Here is a 25,108-nt window from a genome sequence, read left to right as displayed (position 1 = left end):
AGGAGACAGCAAGAGCAAGAGCCCTGGGGTGGGAGGAAGCTCAGTGTATATTAAGGACTAGCGAGAAGGCCCCGAGCACATGGCTTGGCAGTAGAAGATGGCAGAAGAGATGAGGCCAAGGGGCAGGCACAGGCAGGAGAGATCAGGGCCTCAGAGGTGGCATGAAAGATTTGGGGTTTGAGCCTCAGAAGAGTAGGAAGCCCCAGAGGGTTAAACAAGGAACTTTCCTATTGACCATGTTTATGTTTTCTTTAAAAGATCACCCTGGCTGCCACTGGAGAGGATGGAGGGGCCCAGCGGGGAAGGGGAAATGGCGAGGAGCCCCTGCCGCGGTGGGAGAGTGGTGTGGGGGGTGATGGAGGCAGAGCTTAGGGATGCTGAGGATCCCAGGGCAGCGGCCAGCTTTCCGAGTGAGGATGGCAAGGCCAACTACGAGACGCGAACTCAGGAGGAGGGCCCCGCTGCCAGGTGGACGCAGGGAGTCTGAGATGCCATGAGGCTCCAGAAGGAGTCCATGAGGGACAGGATGAGCTGCAGGGTCCCGGAGCTCAGAGGCGTGGTGGGGTATGGTCTGCATTTAGCAGGACAGAGAGCCCAGGGAAGAGCCCCGTGAGTCCCAGCATTGAAGGGTTGGAAGAGGAGAGGAGTACGAGGAGGACGGGCCGGGGAGGGGGGAGCGCAGCAGAGTGCCAAGGAGGAGGCTGGGGAGAGCCCGTTTCTAGGAAGTGGGAGGGCAAAGGGGAAACGCTGCTGAGCAGTCAGGTGGAGAACTAGAACTGCCCACGGATCTAGTGACATGGGCGGAGGTCACTGGTGACCTTCACAGAGCGTTTGGGCGCGTGGGGGTGGAAGCTCAGACTGCGGGGGTGGGGCAGGGAGTGGGAGGTGAGGAAGTGAAGTCAGCATCAGCAGACAGGCCTTCTGGGAAGTGTGTGGAGGTGAGGAGTGGGAGGTAGACGGCCGGCTGTGAGGTCAGAGGGCAGTTCGCTTTACGAGGGGCAGGAGAGAGCTGGAATCGAGGACCAGGGTAGGTGAGGAAAGGGCCCAAAGCGCCACAGCTGCTGTCCTGAGGGTGGGTGAGCTGAGGCTGCTGGGGTACATGGAAAGGTCCAGAGAGGACAGGGACCCGCCCAAGGTCACACGGCCCATGGCCCGGACCAAGCCCCATCCTCACACCATGCTGCCTCCCCAGTGAGCCACCCACACAGACTTCCTGCAGAGTTGAAGAGCCTGGGGCTGTGTGGAGGCATTTTGTGAACATAAGCTGGCTCTGTATCCAGGGGGCTGACATGACCTTATAAAAAAATACATCTATGTGTTCCCTATCCCGGTGGCTTCTCTGTATGCCACTGTACACCTATCCATGCCCTGTCCCCCTCCCTGTCTCGCTGGACCCTGAGATTGTTGTCAGAGGGCACTTAAAATTGGAGGGGGTCAGTTCCAGTCCTCTGGCACTGCTCTGCCCCAGGTTCTCCAAAGTCTTGGGACACCCTGACAGCGGGATGGAAAGGAAGTGGCTGCCGCAACCGGCTCTGTGCCAGTCTCCCCTGTTCACATCAATCCATCCCCTGAAGGACACGCAGCCTGGGCTGCTCTAGCACTGGTCCCTTCCAGGAAGCCCAGGGGTATCCCAGACATTTCTCATCTTTAAGAGATAGAAGCGGGCGACCTGGAGCGGGGGAATCATGGAAGAGCTGAGAGGAGCCAGTGGGAAGTTCTGATAAAGGAAAAACTCTGGTCAGGAGGCTGTGATGTGGTCATGCTGTGGGGCCCCGAGAGGGCTCTGGCCATCCGCAGGTTCAGCCTCCCCACTGGTGGAATGACCTGTGGGCCCTGTGGGCCCTGGTAGGCCCTGGGCCCTTCTTATTAACAGGAAACTGTAATTCTCAGTAATTGGCAACACCTATGACCGTTGCCCTCCAGACTCCACAGAAATTAGTCTGAATGGCAACAGATGCCCAGTGATATTTATCAATGCATTATTTGTAAGCAGCTCAAAATGAAAAGATTCTACCTGCTCAGCAACAAGAGAGAGGTTGAGCTAATCACGGCGCCCCCCACATGTTGCAATCCTGACACTGTCATTACGAGTGTGTTTATCAAAGTGCCCAAATGCTCTGAACAACACTGAAGACCCTCAGGAAGTGGAGCTCCGAATGGGAGGCCACCGAGGCAGCGTGATCTCATCCACACAAACGCATCAGAAGCGGCCGGCAGGAGCTGCACTAAAGTGTTAACAGCACTCTCTTGGGAGTGGGGAGATGGTGATTATTTCATCCTTCAAGAATTTTGTATTTTCTAAGTTTTCCACACTAAGCAGCTAAGACTTTCACAATCAGAAAGAAACAAATATCAAATTTCGCACAGAAAAGGCCAATCTTCTGGGGAAATTTCTCTTACTCAAGTTTGATGTCCAGAGGTGTGGGGAGGGGTCTGGGGAAGCGTGCCTTCCCCACCAGCCAATAGGTCTTCTCCACAACCTCCCCCTGGAATAGAGAGGAAAGAGGATTGAGCAACCTTCTCAAGCAGAGAGCAGGGCAGAGGCATGCAATCTCCAACAGCTTGGAGCAAAGCAGTCTAGAGGGGTCTCAAACTCGCGGCCCGCCGAACAATTTTGTGCGGCCCGCAGACTAATCCACGGGCTTACTTAATTTTATCCAAAATATTTTGAACTTCGTGGATTAGTCTGCGGGCCGCACAAAATTGTTCGGTGGGCCACATGCAGCCCACGGGCCGCGAGTTTGAGACCCCTGGGGGCAGACTGTCTGCATCCAAATCCTGGCTCTTTCACTTGCTAGCCGTGTGACTTTGGCCCTGACTTCACTTCTCTGTGCCTCAGTTGCCCTAATACCTCATAGAGTTGCTGTGAGGATTAAATGAGTTAGTATTTATCTGTCAAAGGAATAATAAATCATGAATTCTATGACCTTCATATCCGGAATGTTAACGTGCCAGGATTCTATGATCTCCGAGTCTCCCCAACTATTGAAGGGCCTGGTGGCCTCCTCTGGGATGGGGGTACATCTGCCTGGAGGTCAGGAACAAAGGGGGCATGAGGCACACCAGGGCCAGGTTAGCTGGTCTGGAGGTACCGTACCCACTCTGGAAGAGAGATGGCTATTGCTCCTTGAAGAAACTGAGGTTTGTTTGCTGCCCTCCCCATTCCTTCTTGTCACTCCTTTCTGTCATCAGAGTGCCCCTGCTCCTCAGGACACCCAGTGCTCACTCCCCCATACAAGACACACCTGCCTTCACTTATTCTAGCTCACTCTCCTATAACCTCAGTCTCCAGGGCAAAGGATTCCACATTGTCAGCCCTCCCAGGCTGTGTGACCATGGACAGGTCACTGTTCCTCTCTGAGCTGCCCCCTCCTGCTCTAACATTCCCCAGCATAATGCAGTAAGTACTCTGGAGCACCCAATTTCTTTTTTTCTTTTTACAGAGACAGAGAGAGAGAGAGAATCAGAAAGAGGGATAGACAGGGACAGACAGACAGGAACAGAGAGATGAGAAGCATCAATCATTAGTTTTTCATTGCGCATTGCAACACCTTAGTTGTTCATTGATTGCTTTCTCATATGTGCCTTGACCGCAGGCCTTCAGCAGACCGAGTAACCCCTTGCTCGAGCCAGCGACCTTGGGTCCAAGCTGGTGAGCATTTGTTCAAACCAGATGAGCCCCTGCTCAAGCTGGCAACCTCGGGGTCTCGAACCTGGGTCCTTCCGCATCCCAGTCCGACGCTCTATCCACTGCGCCACCGCCTGGTCAGGCTGGAGCACCCAATTTCTGAGGCCCAGTCTCAGCCCTGGTCCTTTAAATACTGAGGCTGCTCTAGTCTCCCCACCAGGCCTGCCTCTAGCTGAAGAACTGGGGAACAGAGAGAAGGTGGGGTAGGAAGAAAAATCATTCATAGGAATATTGTACCATTTAATGAACATTAACATTAAAAAAGAATACAGAGATGACAAAACTGTCTCTGCCTTTGAGGCACTCATAAGCAAATACAACACAATATCACATCTACAACAGCGGAGGGCTGGTCTTTAGACTGGTGGGTGCACAGAGAAGTCATGATAGTTAGGGTGGGGAAAAGGAAGAAGTGTTCCTGAGTAGGTGCAGGCTTCAGAGACAGGTGATTTGTTTATTTGTTTTGTTTTAAAGATTTCATTCATTGATTTTATGGGGCGTGGGGGTTGAGCGAGAAGTATCAACTCATAGTTGTTCCACTTTAGTTATTCATTGATTGGTTGTTGAATGTGCCTTGTGCGGGCAAGCCCGGGGTTTCAAACTGGCGACCTCAGCATTTCAGGTTAATACTTTCTCCACTGAGTCACCACAGCCCAGGCTAGAGAGGTGATGTTTATGTTAGGGTTCTGAGGGACAATAGGAGTCCAACAATGCTTTGGAGAAAGCACAGGCTTTGGAGCCACTGGACCTGGGATACAAGATGTGAGAATCTGGACAAGTCACTTTGCCTCTCTAATTTAATTTCCTCAACTATAAAATGGGGACATTAAGCCCCCTTTCATTATTGTGGGGAATAAATATGTTAATGTATTTGTACACCAGCATGCTGCCCAAGTAGATCACCAATAGAAGTAATTTCTCTACCCCGGGCTTTTGGGCTTTTCTCATGAGAAGCCAAATGAGGGAGTGGCTCCAGGAAGAACTGTTGCCATAAAATTTCAGGAGTGGAGGATCAGCTCCATTCCCAACACCAGGCAGTCTCCCTTCAGCCACATCCGTCAGATGACACTCTCTCCTGCTGCCCACAAAAACTTTGGAAACTTTTCTCACTAATACCAGGAAATAAAGTCTCTTACCTTTAGCACAGTCTGGCCTCTAATGTCAATTTTGTAGCCTTCACGCTGAACAGGGTCTGGACAGTGCTGCTGACATGAATTCTGTATGCTGAGAAGAAAGGTAGTAATTCAAGTCACCACCCGGGGGCAGCATACCTAGTGTTTAGTGAAAACATTAACCGCCTGTGATGGCCCCAGTGCTAGCCCATAATACACAGAATTCTGATCTATGCAATACCCTTTGCCTGGCTCTCTGGTCTCTCTAGTAGGTAGTTGGTCCCTAAAACAAAGGCCTCAAAGGAAAGCACATTACATAGATTGAGTGTTAAGAAAATCTCAAGATGAAGTCAGAACCTCTAGGAACATAATTTCCACCTGTAAGGAAGTCTATGAAAGTTGAGCCAGAGTAGTTAAGTAGGGTGTTGTTGTTTTTTTTTAAAACAAATAGAGCCCCAATAGAGCCACCATGTCTGGTTATGCAGGATAGGCACTAAATGACCTTGTGGAATACACAAGCTGTGTGGCCAGAAGTAGAGGTCTTAGTACTTCAACTTTTTTGGCTGCTCTAGCCAAACCATAGAGTGGCTATTGCTTCCAGCAAGAACCCACAATGGCATTTAGAGAATTGGAAGGGATCTCCTTCTTGCAGAAATGAGGAAACGAGGCCTAGTAGAAGAGCATTTTGCTCAAGGACACAAAGCAAACCTGTTGCAGCAGGGCTAGACCTAGGTTTCCTGCCTCTTGAGTCATTGTTTTCTCTGCTAATTTCTCATGAGATCATCACAAAAACCTCATGGAAAGTTAAAAGAACCTGTGACATACATGATCTCCTTACAGTTGCTTTACTAATAACTAGAGTACGCTGCCACCAGGTGGTGATTTGATTACTAAGCACTGTTTCAAACAGCCAAGCTGCAGGGGTCACTGAGACAGAAAGTCCTTCCCTGAACAGGATAGAAATAGGATACACTGCCTGACCAGGCGGTGGCACAGTGGATAGAGCATCGGACTGGGATGCTGAGGACTCAGGTTCGAGACCCCGAGGTCGCCAGCTTGAGCGGGGGCTCATCTGGTTTGAGCGAAGATCACCAGAGTGGACCCAGGTTGCTGGCTTGAGCAAGGGGTTACTCAGTCTGCTGTAGCCCCACGGTCAAGGCACATATGAGAAGAGCAATCAATGAACAACTGAGGTGTCGCAATGAGGGACTGATGATTGATGCTTCTCATCTCGCTGTTCCTGTCTGTCTGTCTCTATCTATCCCTCTCTCTGTCTCTGTAAAAAAAAAAAAAAAAAAAAGAAATAGGATACACTCACATAGCCCTGTTGACTCAATCTGAGATGCAGTGTTAACAGTGTCCCCAAAGAGGCAGTACCGAGGCAGTATCAAGGCATGACCCCTACCACACAAGGCCCTGAAACCCAAATGTGTTTAGTGAGCTCCAGCAGGTCTTGGACCACAGAGAAGTCCCTATGACAGTCCCGCCCTTCCTTATCCCCACTGTCATCCCCACCCCACACCCTGGGCTCCAGCTGGGGTGGGAGGGTTAAAAGTATCTGGAGTTTCCAACAACATCCAGAGAGGAGATGACATCTGTACCAGGCTCTGGGCTGGGCGTAGGTGACCACAGATAAATCGAAGCCAGTCTGTGCTCTTGGGGAGCTCCTAGCTCAGTGGAAGGAGATGTGCAAACTATGATCAATACTGTGATGAGGGAAGTATCAGGATTGTGCCAACCCAAAGAAGGAACTCTGATCCAGCCCAGAGGACTTCCTGGAGGAGGTGGTGCATGAGCTGTGTCTTGAAGGATGAGAGAATGAGTCAGCAGGGAACAGCAGGTGCCACGGCACACAAGCAGAGCCCACGTGTTGGTGGGAAAGTGCAAGCAGCTGAGTTTGGGTGGAGGGCCAAGCGGGGAGTGGTGGGAAGTGAGCTTGGAGAGATTAGCAAGGGTCTTGGTGACTACGGGGCAGGGCCTCTGGACTTTATCTTGCAGGAAAAACTGTGGAGGGAGAAAGGAATGGAACAGGATATATCAGAAAACCTGAGGTCTCTCCCTCAAACATTTAGTTGTTTGCAAGACCACAGAAGGTCTCTGTCCTGCCTCTCCCAACAGACTGTCAGTTCCTGAGCATGAACTTAGATGCTCTCGACAGATGATGAGACTCACACACACAAAAGATGTGTGAATCTGAACACAGATTCTATGATGTATATACCTTAGAGCCTTAAAATAATAAAAGAAAGATAGCCCTAGCTGGTTGGCTCAGTGGTAGAGCGTCGGCCTGGCGTGCAGGAGTCCCGGGTTCGATTCCTGGCCAGGGCACACAGGAGAAGCGCCCATCTGCCTCTCCACCCCTCCCCCTCTCCTTCCTCTCTGTCTCTCTCTTCCCCTCCTGCAGCCAAGGCTCCATGGAGCAAAGTTTGCCCGGGTGCTGAGGATGGCTCTGTGGCCTCTGCCTCAGGCACTAGAATGGCTCTGATTGCAGCAGAGCAACGCCCCAAGATGGGCAGAGCATCGCCCCCTGGTGGGCATGCCGGGTGGATCCCGATCAGGTGCATGTGGGAGTCTGTCTGACTGCCTCCCTGTTTCTAACTTCAGAAAAATACAAAAAAAAAAAGAAAAAGAAAAAACCAAAATAATAAAAGAAAGAAAGAAATGTAAATTTTATTTTATCACAGAGTTTTAGAATCTCTGAACTCCAGAAACACATCATTGGAGTGGCCTCAGCCCGTACCTCAGGCAGGGTTGGGAGACTGGTCTGGCCCATCGTCCCCGTGACCCCAGCCTGTACCTGAGTGCAGGCCAGCCCTGATGCCAATGGGTATGCCAGGTGCATGCCTCATCCAAAGTTGCCGCCAGAGCTGAGGATCCAGGGCCATGCCGGCCATCTCAACCGCATGCCAGCTCTGCTTACGCCAGGCAGCCCTGATGCAACCATGTAGGCGTTCCAGTGGTCTCCACCTAGAAATCACAGCCTCACACTTCAGCATGAGCACACAGTCTCCCAGACACTGCCCACATCCCACTCAGGGGAGAACCCATGACAACCCCTGTGGTCTGGAGCCCACAGGGCCATCTCTGCCAGGCCGCTCATTCCACACACTCTAGCAATGACTGGATCTGCATATTTCAGGTCACCTTTGTCTGAACTGCAGGTGGCCATGCCCGTTCATCTTCACTGACATCAGGCCATGAGCTCATTGGTGGCAGACCTGGGTGCCCTGTCTGCATAGTGCCACAGTGGCAGATCAGAACTTCATCTGGAGAAGAGTACGTGTATATTGAATATATATCCTGTTTTCCAAATGCCACTGGCCTTCCAACGTGTACTGAAAAGAATGTAGATTTTGGAATCAGAATGGTGTGGGTTCAAATCCCGGCTCTGACGTTTACTGTGGGCAGACTATTTCACCTGTGTGAGCCTGTTTCCTCTCATGTGGAATGCATATTAAAGATAAAGTATTTAAAGAACCAGGCTCATCATAGATGCTCAATAAACAGACTTCTGCTTCCTTCATTGTCATCTTCATCATTTGCATGGCTTAAGGTTTTCGAAAAGATAGAATCACAGAATCTCAAAATTGGGAGGGACATTAAAGGTCACTCCCCACCTCCAGTCCCAGTGGCTGTCCTGGCCTGCTCATGTCTCCTAATAGGAAGGTACCTTCCTTCTTGAGGTGGTTGCTTCTCCCTTCAGGCAATCCTGACTTTCACAAATTGAGTTGAATTGAAACTAATCCCTCACCTCTAGTTCCAACTCTACTATCTGAATTCAATCCACAAGCCTTTCCTGTTTCAGGAGCTGAGGACATGTGTACTGTGGCCTTCCCCCCCTGCCATACGCCAGACTAACCAAGGTAAAAACAGTGACTGTCCCTCCCAAGTCTTCCCCTCTGCAGGCTAACGAGCTCAGTTCCTGTGCTGCCACTCGAGCAGCCAGCAGAAGCTGGCACCATCCACTCACCCTTCGCATCTGGCGGGTAATAACAATAATGGTGATGCTTTTCCTGCCCACAGGGGCCACTGTAATTCAGTACTCAACATTAGCTGGGGGATGTTCCCTATTGCTTATGTCCCCCAAATCTCTTTCTCACCCTGGCTGTCTCTACCCCGACACCAGGAGGTGATCTGCCCCAACCATACTACATTTGCTCAAATAGTTAAATTTGCTTCCCATGGCCAATGGCTTAAAATTCACACCCGATGGCCTAGCAATCAGGGACTCCCCTGACTTGCAGAATTTCCTGACTTACTCCTCACAGTTGCTCCTGATTCCCCATGCTTCAGCCTAATGGGAGACTTTCTACTCTCTGCCGAGACTCGGGGCACTTGCTCACACCCAGAACTTGATCGCCCTGTTCCTCTGCCTGAAATGCTCTCCCCAAATCCCTATTTGTTGAGAACCAAGCTCTCCATTATCCAAGCTCACACCTGATGGAGTCCATTAAAATCTTTCAGGTCACCAGCTGGGGGAAAGATTTTTCCTTCCTTGAGGCTGTGACCTCCCCCCCCCCATGTCACCTGCTGCCATCCGCCCAGTATTTTTGGACTGGTAGTGAGTGTGGTGGGGTCGGGGACAGAGCTACCCTCCACTGTGTATATTTCCACAGCGGAGAGACCTCCCACCCCACACCCCAGGAAGGGAAAATATGAGTAAGCTCTGGCTTTCCCCTGCTCATCCCCTCTTTCCCCACAGGAGGAAGAATGCCTTAGTTGTTGGGCAAGATTGGAAGAAGGCAAGATTAAATGCTTAAATCTTTGTATAGCAGTTGTTACTTGCCTGACACTATTCCAAATCCTTTACAGATATTATACATTATATCTTCATAAGAAGTCTGTGAAATAGGCATTATTACTATTGCCATTTTGCAGGTGAAAACTGGGCCGGAGAGATTAAGTTGCTCACCCACGTCACATAGCACAGATCTGAACTTTGCTAGTCCAGTTCCAGAGCTCGTACGCTATGCTGCCTTCTGATAAACAAGGCTTGGCCCTTTCCCTCTCCCGGTTCTGGGGAGAGAGGATCTGCCTGCTGTGTGCCTTTTCCTTCTGATCCTGCCCTGCACATGGTTAGCACATGTGTCTGGCCTGAGTCCTGCCTCCCATAGCGGCCTGGGAGGCCTGCCGCTTGATGGGCCCCCCCACCAGCCCACCAGGTGTGCAGCTGTGGTTCAGGGACAGTGCACCTGCTCTGGGGACCCAGCACTGCCTCAGATGGGTGACCCAAGGTCATCCGTGGGGAGGAGGAACAGTAGAAAGCCCCAAAGTAGCCACACATCCAGACCACATTCTCCAAACTGCTAAAACTGACTGCTAGCCCTCCGTGTGCCTGCCATCTGAGCCGGAAGGGAGAGCGTGGTGCAATCATTAATCATCCCTAGAGCCCCAGTGACAGAAAGATGACCAGGCATAGGCTCTGCTCTCTAGGAACTCAGACTCATGAGATGAGCTCTGAAAGACTTAGTTAGATCTTAGATCAATGGCTGCAGTGAGGGCCATGACTCCTTGTACACAGTTGTAGTCCTTTCTCAGATGGAAGAACACAGCCAGGGGAAAGGTGAGAGCAAAGGTTTCCATATTAACAAACACAGATGCGATTTCTAACTCCACCACTAGCTTGCTGCGTGACCTTAGGTGAGTCGCTTACCTCTCTGAGCCTGTGTTCACAACTGTACAGTAGGGATAATGAGCCCTCCCTCTGAGGGGTACTGCAAGGGCTAAATGAGATAGCCTGTGACACTGTCTAGACTGGGCCAGCCCTCTGTAGGTGCTTGCCCCTGTTCCCAGGCTGTGCTGTCAGGGAGAAGCCTCAGTGCCTGCACCTGCAGTTTCATGCTACATCATGTTGGTGAATGAATAGACAATAGCACTTTCTTTCACATTACTTAGTCTGCAGAACAACTGTAAGCCACAGACACTTTCATCTCTGTTTACAAATGGGAGCTTGACATTCAGAGTGGTGAAGTGATTTGTCCACAGTCACCCGGCAGATGGCTAGGGCCAGACTCCCCCCCTGGGGCAGCCCACGTGGGCTCTGTTCTGGAGTTCTGTCCATGAAAGTGCTCACTCAGCACGTGCTGGGAGGGAATCGCAGACCCCCATGGAACCAGGAAATGATTGCCTGGCTGCCTCCCAAGCCAGACCGGATTAAAGAGCTGTAACCAGATCCTGCTGGGGACGGCGGGGAAACCAAGGCGGATGGCCTGAGTGGTGAGAGATGCGCTCGCACACCATGAGAAATGGGGCCTCCTGTTTCCCCACATCTGGAGGGGTGTGCGGGCCTTGTTTTATTTCATTTCACTCTGCCAGAAAGATGCAGACCTCTTGGCCAGAGTTCAGAGTAGATCAGAAGGTGTGATTCAGAGCTGGGAGGGACACATGTGTGAGAAAAGATTAACGGGGGAGGAAGAGACATGCCAGGGGTGACTCAGGGCAGATCAAAGCTGCAGGGCTCAGCAAGATGAGACGAGATGAGGAATCTTTTCCTGGGGCCCAGGGAGGCTTTGGAGGCAAGGGGAAATTCAGTCGGAACGAGGGACAATGCCTCGGAACCACAGACTGGGGCGGGCACGTGGGGTCAGGAAGAGGGACCAGGAGGGAAGCTGCATCCTGAGAATGTCCATGGCTCAGGTCTCTGTGGGTCAGTGGTGGGCAGGTGGACAGGGCAGGCAGTGGTGGTGGCAGTGGACATTGCAGATTCCCATTCTGGCTCTGCCATCTACCAGCTGTGTAACCTCAGGCAAGTCATTTCTACTCTGGGCCTCAATGAGCAACTCATTCAGTTAACATATATTTCCTGAAGATCTACCATGTGTTGGACTTTGTCAAGCATTTGGGACAGAGTGGTTTAGGCTAGGACCATAAAGTGTGGCTGTGTTGTCCAGGGATAGTCATGAGAGCATCACACAGGAGCTTGTCGCCATGTCCAGAAGAGCAAGCAAGTTAACCTGAGACCAGGATGACCAGGGGGGAACCAGGGGAGGGGGAGGGAGAGCAGTGTCCCAGCAGAAAAGAACAACGTGTGCAAAGGCCTAGTGCCAAGGAGAGCAAAGCATGTGCGGGAACACGGAGGTCTGCGGAGGCGGAGCGGCCAGAGATGCAGCGCGAGAGGTGGGCGGAGCCAGCTCCTGGAGGACCCTGTGGGCCACCGTGAACCTGTGGCTGTATCCTGAGGACATCCATATTGTGGGGATGGTGAGCCCCCCTAAAGGGAGGGTGTCGGGACTAGAATGCTCAAGTTCAAATGTCAGCTTCATATTCAACCGGGACTATGTAATTAAACAAGCCATTTAATCACCTCAGTTTCCTCATTTGTAAATTAAGGGTACCAGTACCTACCTCATAGATTATTACAATAGTTAAATGGGATAACACATATAAAGTGTTTAGAATAGTGTCCAGGACACAGTAAGCACTCAATAAGTACTGATGAGTGCTGTTGGGAAAATATACACAATGCTCTCAGCAGCCTGCCTGGCACCTCAAACAGTTAGTTCTCTCCTCTGAAGCCTCTTGTCCAAGCATCCTTTTCACTCTGGCGTCAGCCCCAGGTCTGGCCCTCCCCATGCCTGGGTCCTTGGAGAGCCGCGACAGGAAAGGGGCTAGGGAGTAACAAATGAAAGCCAAAGCCAGTGGAGCTTGAACATGGCTGTTACCTGGGACCTCCCTCCTCACCTCTTCCGCAGTAACTAAAGCTGATCCGAGACCCCCAGGAACTGGGATTCAAAGCTGGAATCAAGAGGTACACAGATCATGGAGGGTCTCGACAGCTCTGCCAAGGCCCCCACTGCCCTCTCCAGTGCCCCCACCTGCCCACTTACTCCCAGATTTGTGCAGCCATCACAACCAATTCAGAGTTCCTCACAGTCACAGGCCTACCCTCTCAAGCCTCAAGTTTTAGTACATATCCCCCCCCATTGTTTTTGGGAGCCACCCCTGCCCCAGACTGAACAATGCTAGAAAGACAGCACCTCCTCCAGGAAGCCTTTCCTGCTTTTTAGTCTGCACATCTGCCCCTGGCTGGATTGAAGTACTTCTCAGCCTTCTCCGCCTCCCTGATCATCACTCTCACTGTGGGTTGCCTTCATCTTTACCTACAGCACCAAGAGCTCCCTGAAGCAGGCACAGGAACTGACTCATTTGTCTCCCCTGGCCCAATTAGCCTGCCAGAGGCTGAGAGATCATGGGACCAGACTGAGTTGTCCCAGGCAAGGCTCTAAGGATGTGAGAGAGCCCAACCAAGATCAGCAGAACTTCCTGTCTCATCCACATCGGTATGGGCGAGTCCAGCTGAGTCCAGAGAACTTTACTGCTCCATGTAGCTTGTGAAGAATAATAAACACTAATTGTATTAACCACCTGAGAATATTTGCTACACAGCAATAGCAACTTGATGAAAACACATGAATAAATGACTGGAAGTAAATGTATGACAAACATAGTGGTAAAAGAAGGAGAGATGGAATGCCAGCTTCATCACATGGCTTCCCAAAGCAGCATCAAACAACATGTAGAGATCACTGGGCAAGCCCACCTCAATGGGCCCACTCAGGGCTGAGAGGGTGGTGAAACCCCCAATGTCACTGAAGTATATAGAAACTTGCTCAAAGTACTCTGGCTCCACAGTTGCCCCAGTTTTCAGAGCTTCAGCCACAGACCTGGAGGGATGGTAAGTTCCAGAGTGACAAGGTAGAAGAACCCCCTTTCCACAGTTTGGAGGTAAGGGGGGAATATTTAAGGGGAAATCCTGGGTTGAGCATCAAAGGATCTTAGACAGGTCTGCTGGGATGCTGGCTTCCCTTCAACATTTACTTGTTCCTCTGAGGATGTTACTTTTTCTGAAGGGGGGTAGGGGGCATTATACTCTCTCCTTGTCTCCAAGAGAGTGAGGTAGTAGAAATTCAGTACCCGAGTGCCCAGACAGTGCCTAGCATATGTAAGGGCTCTATGAAAGTATGTTGGAGAAATAGACAAGGAATGAGTCAAATGAATTCATGAAACCTAGATTTACTAAGCACTTATTATGCTCCAGATTCCATGCTCAGAGCCACTGAGGCTTGAGGCACAATCAAGTCCGAAGGGGCCACTCACTGAGGGAACATCTGAGAGAGCGCCTTTCCAACTCCAGTTTTCAGTCTGCTCCTGGATCAGGTCCTCCAGGTTCCGGGAATACCTCTTCGACATCCACAGCATAGAGTCAGCAGCACTGGTCTTCCTGCCTTGATGATATTCTTGAAGATGAAACAAAAAGTCCAATTCATCCATGAAGGTTAGTACAGTCAAGTCAGCCCACAGCCTGGTGGTCTGGGCTGTGAACCAAACACAGTCCCTGCCTGGAAGAGATGATTGACAGGGACCAGGTATGTAATAGACAGGGATGGCAGCTCTGAAAAGGAAAAGCACAAGTTGCTGGGAGGAAAAATAGGTTAGTTCTGCATGAGGCAGGCAGAGAGGCTCAGCATAGCATTGCCATTAACAAACACCCTACTGCACTGGTTCTTATAACACTGTGAAAAAGGCATTCTTTGTTCTTCTCAAAGATGGACAGATGGATGGATGAATGAACAGACAGATAGACAATTGGGTGGATCGATACTGGATGGGTGAATAAGATATATGTATGGATGAATAAGTGTATGGGTAGGTGGGTGGATAGACAAGTAGAAAAAATATATATAGGTTATTAATATAATAATCTATTTCTACCTCTCTATTTCTCTGTGTTTCAAAAAAAAATTTTTTTAATATATTTTTATTAATGGTAATGGGATGACATTAATAAATCAGGGTACATATATTCAAAGAAAACATGTCTAGGTTATTTTGTCATTAAATTATGTTGCATACCCCTCGCCCAAAGTCAGATTGTCCTCCGCCACCCTCTATCTAGTTCTCTGTGCCCCTCCCCCTCCCCCTAACTCTCTCCCTCCCTCCCTCCCATGTCCTCCCTCCCCCCACCCCTGGTAACCACTACACTCTTGTCCATGTCTCTTAGTCTCGCTTTTGTGTTCCACCAATGTATGGAATCATGTAGTTCTTGTTTTTTTCTGATTTACTTATTTCACTCCTTATAATGTTATCAAGATCCCACCATTTTGCTGTAAATGATCTGATGTCATCATTTCTTATGGCTGAGTAGTATTCCATAGTGTATATGTGCCACATCTTCTTTATCCAGTCTTCTATTGAAGGGCTTTTTGGTTGTTTCCATGTCTTGGCCACTGTGAACGGTGCTGCAATGAACATGGGGCTACATGTGTCTTCACGTATCAATGTTTCTGAGGTTTTGGGGTATATACCCAGAAGAGGGATTGCTGGGTCATAAGGCAGTTCTATTTGCAGTTTTTTGAGGAACCACCATACTTTCCTCCATAATGGTTGTACTACTTTACAGTCCCACCAACAGTGAATGAGGGTTCCCCCTTCTCCACAGCCTCTCCAACATTTGCTATTACCCGTCTTGTTGATAATAGCTAATCTAACAGGTGTGAGGTGGTATCTCATTGTAGTTTTGATTTGCATTTCTCTAATAACTAATGAAGCTGAGCATCTTTTCATATATCTGTTGGCCATTTGTATCTCTTCCTGGGAGAAGTGTCTGTTCATGTCCTCTTCCCATTTTTTTATTGGATTGTTTGTTTGTTTGTTGTTGAGTTTTATGAGTTCTTTGTAAATTTTGGATATTAGGCCCTTATCTGAGCTGTTGTTTGAAAATATCAGTTCCCATTTAGTTGGCTGTCTGTTTATTTTGATATCAGTTTCTCTTGCTGAGCAAAAACTTTTTATTCTGATGTAGTCCCATTCATTTATCTTTGCCTTCACTTCTCTTGCCATTGGAGTCAAGTTCATAAAATGTTCTTTAAAACCCAGGTCCATGATTTTAGTACCTATGTCTTCTTCTATGTACTTTATTGTTTCAGGTCTTATATTTAGGTCTTTGATCCATTTTGAATTAATTTTAGTACACGGGGACAGGCTGTAGTCGAGTTTCATTCTTTTGCATGTGGCTTTCCAGTTTTCCCAACACCATTTGTTGAAGAGGCTTTCTTTTCTCCATTGTGTGTTGTTGGCCCCTTTATCAAAGATTATTTGACCATATATATGTGGTTTTATTTCTGGGCTTTCTATTCTGTTCCATTGGTCTGAGTGTCTATTTTTCTGCCAATACCATGCTGTTTTGATTATCGTGGCCCTATAATATAGTTTAAAGTCAGGTATTGTAATGCCCCCAGCTTCATTCTTTTTCCTTAGGATTGTTTTGGCTATTCAGAGTTTTTTATAGTTCCATATAAATCTGATGATTTTTTGTTCCATTTCTTTAAAAAATGTCATAGGAATTTTGATGGGAATTGCATTAAATTTGTATATTGCTTTGGGTAATATGGCCATTTTGATTATATTTATTCTTCCTATCCAAGAACAAGGAATATTTTTCCATCTCATTGTATCTTTTTCGATTTCCCTTAACAATGCTTTGTAATTTTCATTATATAGGTCCTTTACATTCTTTGTTATGTTTATTCCTAGGTATTTTATTTTTTTTGTTGCAATCGTGAAGGGGATTATTTTTTTGAGTTCGTTTTCTAATATTTCATTGTTGGCATATAGAAAGGCTATGGACTTTTGTATGTTAATTTTGTATCCTGCGACCTTACTGTATTGGTTTATTGTTTCTAATAATCTTTTTGTGGAGTCCTTCGGGTTTTCGATGTATAGAATCATATCATCAGCAAAAAGTGATACCTTTACTTCTTCTTTTCCGCTATGGATGCCTTTTATTTCTTTGTCTTGTCTGATTGCTCTGGCCAGAACTTCTAGCACCACGTTAAATAAGAGTGGAGAGAGTGGACAGCCCTTTCTTGTTCCTGATTTAAGGTAGAAAGTCCTCAGTTTTATGCTGTTTAATAGGATGTTGGCTGATGGTTTATCATATATGGCCTTATCATGTTGAGATATTTTCCTTCTATACCCATTTTGTTGAGAGTCTTAAACATAAAATTGTGTTGTATTTTATCAAAAGCCTTTTCTGCATCTATTGATAAGATCATGTGGTTTTTGTTCTTTGTTTTGTTGATATGGTGTATTACGTTAACCGTTTTGCGTATGTTGAACCATCCTTGAGATTCTGGGATGAATCCCACTTGATCATGATGTATTATTTTTTTAATATGTTGTTGTATTCGGTTTGCCAGTATTTTGTTTAGTATTTTAGCATCTGTATTCATTAGAGATATTGGTCTGTAGTTTTCTTTCTTTGTGCCATCCTTGCCAGGTTTTGGTATGAGGGTTATGTTGGCCTCATAAAATGTGTTTGGAAGTATTGCTTCTTCTTCAATTTTTTGGAAGACTTTGAGTAGAATAGGAACCAAGTCTTCTTTGAATATTTGATAGAACTCACTAGTATAACCGTCTGGGCCTGGACTTTTATTTTTGGGGAGGTTTTTAATAGTTTTTTCTATTTCCTCCCTGCTGATTGGTCTGTTTAGGCTTTCTGCTTCTTCATGACTCAGTCTAGGAAGGTTGTATTGTTCTAGGAATTTATCCATTTCTTCTAGATTGTTGTATTTGGTGGCATATAATTTTTCATAGTATTCTACAATAATTCTTTGTATATCTATGATGTCTGTGGTGATCTCTCCTCTTTCATTTTGGATTCTATTTATTTGAGTCCTGTGCCTTTTTTCCTTGGTGAGTCTTGCCAAGGGTTTGTCAATTTTGTTGATCTTTTCAAAGAACCAGCTCCTTGTTTTATTGATTTTTTCTATAGTTTTTCTGTTCTCTATTTCATTTATTTCTGCTCTGATTTTTATTATCTCCTTTCTTCGGCTGGTTTTAGGTTGTCTTTGTTCTTCTTTTTCTAGTTCCTTAAGGTGTGAAGTTAAGTGGTTTACTTCGGCTCTCTCTTGTTTGTTCATATAGGCCTGAAGTGATATGAACTTTCCTCTTATTACTGCTTTTGCTGCATCCCAGAGATTCTGGTATGTCGTATTTTCATTTTCATTTGTCTGTATATATCTTTTGATCTCTGCGCTTATTTCTTCTTTGACCCATTCATTTTTTAGAAGTATGTTGTTTAGTTTCCACATTTTTGTGAGTTTTTCCCCTCTTTTTTGCAGTTGAATTCTAGTTTCAAGGCTTTATGATCAGAAAATATGCTTGGTACAATTTCAATTTTTCTAAATCTGCTGATATTGTCTTTGTGGCCCAACATATGGTCAATTCTTGAGAATGTTCCATGTACACTAGAGAAAAATGTATACTCTGTCGCTTTGGGATGAAGTGTCCTGTAGATGTCTATCATATCCAGGTGTTCTAGTATTTCGTTTAAGGCCACTATATCTTTATTGATTCTCTGTTTGGATGACCGATCTAGAGCCATCAGCGGTGTATTGAGGTCTCCAAGTATGATTGTATTTTTGTTAGTTTTTGTTTTAAGGTCAATAAGTAGCTGTCTTATATATTTTGGTGCTCCTTGGTTTGGTGCATATATATTTAGGATTGTTATATCTTCTTGATTCAACTTCCCCTTAATCATTATGAAATGACCATTTTTGTCTCTGAGTACTTTTTCTGTCTTGTAGTCAGCATTATTAGATATGAGTATTGCTACACCTGCTTTTTTTTTGGGTGTTGTTTGCTTGGAGTATTGTTTTCCAGCCTTTCACTTTGAATTTGTTTTTATCCTTGTTGCTTAGATGTGTTTCTTGTAGGCAGCATATAGTTGGATTTTCTTTTTTAATCCATTCTGCTACTCTGTGTCTTTTTATTGGTAAGTTTAATCCATTTACATTTAGTGTAATTATTGACACTTGTGGGTTCCCTACTGCCATTTTATAAATTGCTTTCTGTTAGTTTTGTATCTAGTTTGATTCTTCTCTTTTGTTTTTCTATCATTTGTTTGTGTTCCATACTTCTTTCCTCTGTTGCTCCCTTTTTTAAGTCAAGTGTTTTTGTGGTGGTTTTTTCAAGGGTGGTTACCATTAAGTAATGAAAAGGGTACCTACCATATTCATTGTAGTACCCTATCTTATGAGTATTTCTGCACTTCATCGTCCTTTGCTACTGTTAATCTCCATCCTCTCCCCCCTTTTTTTCCTTTGTTGTCACAGTTTAAGTTTGGTTTTATTGTGTTCTTGGTGGAGCTGTTACTTGTGGTTTTGTTTTCTTTTGTTCTTTGAATCTGGTTGGAAAACCCCCTTTAGTATTTCCTGGAGTGGGGGCTTTCTGTTGATAAATTCTCTCATCTTTTCTGTATTTGTGAATGTTTTTATATCTCCTTCATACTTGAAGGATAGCTTTGATGGGTATAGTATTCTTGGCTGAAAGTTCCTCTCTTTCAGGGCTTTAAATATTGGGGTCCACTCTCTTCTAGCTTGTAGAGTTTCTGCTGAGAAATCTGATGATAATCTAATAGGCCTTCCTTTATATGTTGTACTCTTCTTTTCCCTGTCTGCTTTGAGAATTTTTTCTTTGTCATTGGTTTGTGTCATCTTTATTATGATGTGCCTTGGAGTGGGTTTGTTGGGGTTAAGAAAACTCGGTGTTCTGTTTGCTTCTTGAATTTGAGGCTTTAGTTCTTTCCACAGGCTTGGGAAGTTCTCTTCTATTATTTGTTTGAGTATATTCTCCATTCCATTTTCTTTCTCTTCTCCCTCTGATATACCTATTATTCTTATGTTATTCTTTCTGATGGAGTCAGACAATTCCTGTAGGGCTTTCTCGTTTTTTATTATTTTTGAGTCTCTTTCTTCTTCTCTCTGTTGTGCCTCAAGTTGTTTGTCTTCTATTTCACTAATCCTATCTTCAATCTGGGCTGTTCTGTTAGCTAAGCTTGTTACCTCGTTTTTCAGCTCGTGAATTGAGTTTTTCATTTCTGCTTGATTTGTTTTTATAGTTTCAATTTCCTTGGTAATATATTCTTTGTGTTCATTGAGTTGTTTTCTGATCTCCCTATATTGCCTTTCTGTGTTTTCTTGTATATCTCTGAGTATTTTTAAGATTTCTATTTTAAATTCTCTGTCATTTGGCTCCAAGGCTTCCAATATGTTAAGTCTTTTCTCCATAGATTTTTCCACATCTATTTGTGTTACCTCTCTTTCTTTTGTATCCATAATATTCTATTTCCTCTTTCTTATTGGCATCTGAGGGTGGTCTTGTTGATAGCACTAATTAGAATTAATAAAGAGTAAAAAGTAAAAAAAAAAAAAAAACCACAACAAAAAACAAACAAACAAAAAAAAAGGTAAAACACCCCACCAAAAAAAAACAGTAATAATTTATTATTTCCCCCTTTTTTCTTTCTTCTCTTTCCCTCCTCTTCCTTCCTCAGTGAAATATCGTGCCTATAATGGAGGGCCTGATTTGGGGTGAAGAGTTCAAGGGGCAAAAAAAGGGAGTAGGGACCTACTAAATGCAAAAAAAAAAGGAAGAAAATCTTAGACAAGCATAAGATGATTTGCTTGTAAGTGATGGTCGACTAAGAGATATAATGAGAGGGATAAGAGGGAACCAGAAAAAAGGACGAAAAAAAAAAGAATAATAAAGAAGAAAAAAATAAAAATAACAAGTAAAAATCTGTTGTATTAAGTGGAGCGAAGACTAAATACAATGGAGACCTTGGGTTGGGAGGACCCCAAATGCCACAAAAATAAACAAACAAACAAGAAAAAAACAAAAACAAAAGCGAAAAAGAAAAATAAAGCCAAAAAAAGCCTTGAGTCCCAAATTAACTAATTTGTTCGTGATTGAGGATTAAATGGGAGGAAAGTAAAATGAGAAAAGAAAAAACGAATAGAAAGGAAAAAATAAGAAAAAGAGAAAAATGAAGGAAGAAAAAAAAAGGAAGAGAAAAAAACAAAATAAAGCAAAACAAAAAAAAAGAGGAGAGAGTGAGAGTTAAGTGTTTTGGAGTATAACCTTAAAGGAGGGTGAGGATGAAGAAGAGAAATAAAATGTAACACTCATGGGTAGTGTAGTTCAAGAAAAGGGAAGCATAAGATGGGCAGAGAATAGAAGGACCGAGGTGGAGGAAATAAAGGCAATAAGATAGAAGAAACAAACAACAACAAAAAAAAATTAGTGGAACAAGTTGTAAAGTCTGTGGATTTTTCTTGATTTTGAGAGGTTAACTTCTTCCTTTTTCTTTTCTCTCCCTCTTCCTGGTCGGTGACTCTGTACCCCAGGCTCTGCCCCTGTGTCACACTTAGGTAGGGATTTGCAGTTGATGGGATTCTATGGCAATGTCATATAATTGGCTTTAGTCTTGCTGGTAGTCAAGGCTTGTTGGCGTTTGCAGGGTCCAACGATGAGAGAGTTTGCTTTCCTGGAGTCTCTCTCTTAGTCCCCCCTTCCTGAATTAGCAGCCTGGTGATCCAGCTATAAGGCTGCAACTGCTTCTGCCTGGGGAGTAAGAGGCTCAAAGAGCTGGGAAATCCCCACTCTATCCCCACTCAGCGCAAGGCTTTGGGAAAGGCTCTGGCAGTCAGAGCCTCCAGTGTAATCAGGCGGGGGTGGGAGTCAATTGTTGTCAAGGTGACTGTTCAGCGCCTAGCATTCAGTTGGACCTCTCAACCCAGGCTTTCCACACTTTGTAGCCTGTTTTGGCTGGGAAGAAGAGTCACTAGTCTCTGCTTGTGACTAGTGTAGTATAGATCTTATTATCTGCCAAGTCCCTCTTGTTAGCGTTTATCCCTGAATATGGAGGCTCTATCAATCAGAAGTTGCCCCCACCCCATTAGCGAGAGGCACTAAAAAATATCACGCCTCTTGTCTTGGATCGCTGAACTGAGAGAGATCTTATCAATTAGAACCCGTGGGTGCGCAGATTTCATGGGTTAAGCTAATTTCAGTGATTGGGTCGCAGCTGTGCTCCCAAAGGTATTTCAGGCTGCCTGTGCGCGCCCCTCCCCCAATGCTTGATTGTTAGCTTGAATGGCTGGGTGAGGTGCCCCGCCCACGGAGAGAATCTCCCAAGTAGGGAAGACCGCCCTGGCGCCTCTCCTGCTCGCCCTGCCGCTGGCGGCTGGTGCGCACCGGGCGCAGGATAATGGGGCACCCTGGGTGTGCGGGCCAGTAGGGCGCTCTGGGCGCGTGGAATGCCCAGGGCACACGTGCGAATGGGGTGCTCCTGGCCCCGGTGGCTGGCGACTCTCACTTGCAGTGCGCGGGCTGCTGGGAACGTTAGCGGTGCTCGCTCTGCAACCCGACCGGGCGCGCGCCGGCTGCTCGCCGCTCCCGAGTGTGGGCTGACTCACCACAGGCGCACTCCCTCCGCGGCTTGAATGAACGTCCCTGCGGTAGCTTCCTCCACACCCTCTTCTCTCAGATTCAAGTGATAACAGTCCTTTCGCTTTCAGTTTGTGTGGAACTCCGGAATGCTCCGAGGATAATTTTTTCTGTTTCTAGTTGATAAACTTGTTGTGATTTTGGGGAGATCTGTCGGACGCGCTGCTCACGGCGCCATTTCCGTGACGTCACTCCCCAAAAAAATTTAAGTACTAAGAAAAATAAAGCAAAGCCACAAAATAAAATAATAAATATATAAGGACAGTGGGACCAAAGGAAAGTAAAGTTTTTTTAAAAACAAACAAATAAAAGCTAATCTAGCAGTGAAGTCTATGTTAGAATTTAGTCTTCTAACAACAAAGCAGAGAAGAAAATGTAGACCACATGGTCCATGGAGTCCACGAGACAGTGGAGCAGAATTAAACTGTTGCTCAAGAGGAACACACCCATTGCTGGCACTGACCAGACTCTCTTAGGTCTTCCTATGAGGACATTCATAGGTGGTTATACACTGTACCTTCAACAACAACCTTACAACCTCTCCTTGACAATGTTCTGCTGTGGCAGGGGGCGGGGGTGGAGGGTAGGAAGTGGAGGCACGCAGATGTCACCTCAGACTTGATGGGTTAGCCCTGTGGGAACCATCAGCCAGTTCAGCCAGGTCCACACACTCCACTGCCCCACAGACTCATACAGACTTGCCTCACCCCTCCTGCTGCAATCCCCAAGACAGGCCTGAGCATCAGTGTCACTCACATCTCCCTCTCACTGCGCAGGGAACCAGCACTGCTTCCAGAGCCACAAATGGCCTCTCTGCTCTGGTGCCAGGAGACCAGCACAGGGTTGAGGCTCTCAGGGCCAGCTCTGCCGGCAGACGAACCTGGGTTTGGACTCCAGCTCCATCTATTACTCCCTCATTTACCCTGAAAGTCCCCCGCACCTCTCTGCACCTCAGATTCTCTCCCGTAAAGCCCAGAATGTAACAATGCTTCTTCAGAGAATAGGAAGGCACTCAGATGATGTCCCTCAGGCCCCACCCTCAGGGATTATGATGCTGACCCATTGTCCCCTATCTGCACAGGACTTTAGGCTCCACAGATGACATGGGGCTTCCACTGAGCAAAGCAGCCATTGCTTGTGAGCACCCAGCTTTCCCAGGGAGCACTGCCCAGGGTGTAGATCTGGTCCAGATCTGGTCCAGCTCCTCTGGAGCTTCCTCACAGCACTCCTCCACCAGCTGAATGCATTTGGGTGGCTCATGGTCAGGAACCACCAGTGGCCAGCACAGGGAAGGGGACAATGCCATGTTTTTGAAGATTTCTGTAACAAGTACCATGTGGGTGGTGGGCCTGAGGTCCCCCAGAGGGATATGAAAGAGCCTGGAGTCCTGACCTGTAGGAGTGTGGGGATCAGGCCTTAAAGGTACTCCTTGGATCCTGTTCAGGGCCCAGGGAATGCTAGCCAGTGGACTGAGATTTATTGCTTTCCTGGGTTTACCCTGGGTGTGGCTAGGGAAAGGGTCTCAGGTCTCAGAAAAGGCTCTACCTCAGGGTATGACTGGAAAAATGGGATTTAAATCCTTGATCTTGCCCTGGCCAGTTGGCTTAGTGGTAGAGCGTTGGCCTGGCGTGCAGAAGTCCCGGGTTCGATTCCCGGCCAGGGCACACAGGAGAAGCACCCATCTGCTTCTCCACCCTTCCCCCTCTCCTTCCTCTCTGTCTCTCTCTTCTGCTCCCGCAGCGAGGCTCCATTGGAGCAAAGATGGCCCGGGTGCTGGGGATGGCTCCTTGGCCTCTGCCCCAGGCGCTAGAGTGGCTCTGGTCGCGACAGAGCGATGCCCCAGAGGGGCAGAGCATCGCCCCCTGGTGGGCAGAGCGTCACCCCCTGGTGGGCGCCATGGGTGGATCTCGGTCGGGTGCATATGGTAGTCTGTCTGACTGTCTATCCCCGTTTCCAGCTTCAGAAAAATACAAAAACAAAAACAACAACAACAAAAAATCCTTGATCTGCCATCACCTCTCTGTGAGATAGTGGACAAGGTAGTGACCTCTCTGAACCCCAGTCTCTTCATCTGTGAAATGAGCTCACTAAACCACCTTTTTGAGAAGGGTGCTGATGGAGAAGATGACGGATGGGAGGTGCCTGGCACCCCGCAGACTCTCCCCCACCCCCAGGTGCTGAAACAACTGTTGCTGCCAGGGATGCCCACCTGGTTCTTTTCACCAGCCCTGCCTCCTGGGGACTTTCTGGTGCCAACTCCCCACAAATGTGAAGTAAAACTGACTGCTCGTCATCATCACCACCATCATCATCATCATCATCATCATTATTATCCCAAGGCAACCCTGCCATAGACTTTCCTGTCCCCAGTCCACGTGGTGAAGGCCACCAGATAAGTTGAGTCAGATAGATCGGTGTTCTGGCTCTGGCTTTGCCACTTGGCATCACTCTGTGCCTTGGTTTCTCCCCCTGACAGTGGATGGAAATAATTTCAGGAAGCTATTGGGGAGGCCTGGGGAGCTGAGAGTCACAACGACAATAGCAGAAAGAGGGGCTGGGCTTAAGTTCAGGCATTCAGCAGATCAGAAGGGAACTTCGAGATTATCCATTTACATTCTGTACAATTGATGTCACCTCTTTGAGCCTCAGTTTCCTCACTAATAAAAGAAGTGTAATAATAGCACAGACCTCATAGGCTGTTATGAGGCGTAGCTGATTAATTTCCTCCAAGAAGGGCTGCGATCAGGCTTCTTTCTGGAGTGCACTCCCCTTCCCATCACCTTGTCTGCCTCCTTGTTGGGAGTGGTCCCTGAATCACTACCATTTTACCGTCAGGGGTTAAGTAAGTTGCCCACAGCCACAAGGCCACAAAAAAGTGGACTTGAAAACTGAGCTCGATCTCCTCCCAACCTGTGTGATTTCCTGCAATCCGCCCAGAGGTTCCCAGGCTGTGGGCCTCAGACCCAAGGGCCTCTGAGCAAAGGGTCTGGAAGCTGGATGTGCTCACGAAGGAGTGTGA

At 47.0% G+C, this 25,108-nt stretch overlaps 1 pseudogene; it reads right to left on the bottom strand.

Annotated features, from left to right (window-relative positions):
* Positions 1 to 444: 444 nt before the first annotated feature.
* LOC136319576 (guanylate cyclase D-like) lies at positions 445 to 24,441 on the bottom strand (annotated as a pseudogene).
* Positions 24,442 to 25,108: the final 667 nt, after the last annotated feature.

This window comes from Saccopteryx bilineata, chromosome 1, assembly GCF_036850765.1.
Source record: "Saccopteryx bilineata isolate mSacBil1 chromosome 1, mSacBil1_pri_phased_curated, whole genome shotgun sequence".
Taxonomy (NCBI): domain Eukaryota; kingdom Metazoa; phylum Chordata; class Mammalia; order Chiroptera; family Emballonuridae; genus Saccopteryx; species Saccopteryx bilineata.
This window is presented reverse-complemented; position numbering and strand designations above follow the sequence as displayed.